This window comes from Cariama cristata, unplaced genomic scaffold (assembly GCF_000690535.1).
Source record: "Cariama cristata isolate BGI_N322 unplaced genomic scaffold, ASM69053v1 scaffold723, whole genome shotgun sequence".
NCBI classification, from domain to species: domain Eukaryota; kingdom Metazoa; phylum Chordata; class Aves; order Cariamiformes; family Cariamidae; genus Cariama; species Cariama cristata.
Window position 1 is genome coordinate 30088 of NW_009608730.1, and position 2592 is coordinate 32679.

The 2592-nt window shown below is 40.6% G+C and overlaps 1 protein-coding gene across 1 annotated transcript in view; it reads right to left on the minus strand.

The window, feature by feature from the left end:
- The window catches only part of SHROOM2 (shroom family member 2), a 47389-nt gene that overhangs the window by 12345 nt on the left and 32452 nt on the right, over positions 1-2592 (minus strand). The gene's annotated exons all lie outside the window — the stretch shown is intronic.

The following is a 2592-nucleotide window of genomic DNA, read 5'->3' on the forward strand; positions in this document are numbered from 1 at the left end:
GCCTTTTGCCCCTTTGTTGTCACACATATGGAGGAAAACACGCTTCAAGCTCAACCTCATTGCCTCACACAGATCCAACAGTGGCCTCAGCTTTTGGCCTGACAGGCGGCTTAGCTGCCTGGGGAGTTTGTGATGCCCTCGCATCAATTCCCACCTCTTCCAAGGGAAGAGACAACAGACCAGATGGAAGCATCCTGCAGGCTAGGCCTTTGCTGAGCTACAAGAATAACAAATAATCACACATGGAAAATCTGGAAATAATTCAAAACTTAATTACATGATTTAAAAAAAAAATAAATCTGTATTTGTAAAATTTCACACAAGATACAGAAGTTTAATAAACAGATCCCACCATAGTGTCCTAGCTTTCTACTTAAAGAAGAAAAACCAGCTACTGAAGAGGATAACACACAATTTTGGAGACTCCTTTTAAGGGAAGCTTACAGCAAAAATTCTGTACTGAATAGCACAAAGGGCCACCTTGGACATTCAGTAAGGAAAGCTATTTAAAGAGGGGGCTAACTTAGAGTTTTAAATTGGACAATAACATGTTAAATAACATTACTGAAACATCTGTACTGTATATAAACCATATAAGAAACTGAAGTCTAGTTTAGTGGTTCTGAGTTTGCAGAAAGTTTAAAATTATTGTCATAATGTGGGTTTGGAAGCTCTACAGCACGCGAAGGAACATTGCCTACTAGCTAAAATATCTGGTTTCATCTGGCTGGGTAGCTTGCCGCCTTTCAGATAAGTGACTAAGACATACTACGGCGCTCTTCCTCTAAGTGTGGGTGTGTCGCTTTCCTTAAAAATAAACTTACATTTTATTGCGCTGTACTCTTCTTTTGTTGGAATAGCAAAATCTGTTTCTTTGTATTTTTCAGAACTTATATCTTATATTTTAAAGGTATATTTGGTTCTGAATGAATGTGCAGCCTCCCAACAGGTATCTACTTTCCACAGGTGTTTTGAGGACATGCTTTGGCATACTGATCCAACTTTTGGGGCATGTTTCCCAGCCTGTGATGAACTCCCATTTGGTCAGGGTGTTTTCATTCAAGGCAACCATCATTTTAAAGAGCTCACTCCTGCATCCGCCGCTCAGCCCCAGCTCCCCGCCTGCGGGCCTGGGCTCTCCTCCTGCCTGCAGCAGAGCCGCGCAGAGCTCTGCCACTGCCCCCGACCCTTTCTTTTGCGTGTTTTTAAATAAAGCCACACCTTTTGGACTCCAACAGACTGTGACGAGGAACGCATTTTTGAATTTGAGGGAAATACAAGATGCGTGCATAAGTGTGCGTGAGGCAACTGGAAGAGAAGAAGTGAGTTGACTGCAATTCTTTACCTAAAATGCCCAGCACCTGTTTCGAGACTTTGACTACGTTCCTCTCAGTCTACTAAAAGATTTTCCAGATATTTAAGGCACCATCAAGTCAACTGATTTCAGTCAGAGCAAAGACAGTTCAACACCAGGTGCTCCAGAAATTGTTTCTGCACTCACTATCCTGATTTCTGAAGGTTTTCCATTTGTGGAACTGCGGCATGGAATTTTGACTTGCAGCAACTCTGTCTGTGGCCATGACGAAGCTTTACTCCAACCATGAGCACAGTCACTCCTTGATCTCAGCATAGCTTTACTGGAAATCTATTGATGCACATCTCCTGATGCACTCTTGTCATCTTTATTATTACTAAACAGTGATCTTTGGAATTTGCTGGGTTCTGCACACCACCAATATTTCCCCACACTATATTGTTCCACCCAAAACGCTGCAGGAAACCCTGCACGCTCACTCAGTTTATCCCAGAATCATAGAATCATTATGGTTGGAAGAGACCTCAAAGATCATCAAGTCCAACCGTATACCTGATGCCACCATGCCCGCTAAACAGGATAATAAACAGGACACCTTTCCTAAAGAAGAGTAAACAGCTACATGCTGACATCCTCAAACATTAGCTGCCCACATCATGCAAACTGGCATATCCAAAAGCTCATATGCAAGGAGCCAAGAGAAGTAATACGCCAAATCTAATTAATTGTGTATTAAGATATATCTACTTGACACATTTTACTTCTATGAAATAAATACCATATAGCAAATACCATATAGAAGGTTCAGAGGTGTGGCCTGCGTGTCTTTCCTTTTTTTGCTATGTCTGTTTTATTGAGTAATGTAATTATTCACTGAGGACAATACATTGTACACAAACAAGAGTGGTCCAGGCTCAAGAATTTTAAATGTTAATAAAAGATTTGCAGGGTAAGTGTATTATCATTCAGATATGGGCATATAATTAGGCACACCTCAGTGCTCATTTCAACATTAAAACTTAGTAAAAAGGAAGAAGAAATACAATTAGCTTTCTATGCATCCTTAGTACCTATTCATTTGTTTTCATTCTTTAATTATGAATTATAGTGCTGAAGGATTTATGAAAACTAAGGTTCCGGAGCTTCCTGGAAGAGTTTGTTATCTTGGGGGAGAATAACCTTTTATGAGGTTAGCAGCGCATGACAGACACAGCAATTAATTAATGTCAGTCAGTTTGTCTAATTCTGAGTTTATCTAGCCTGGGAAAGGCCCGACT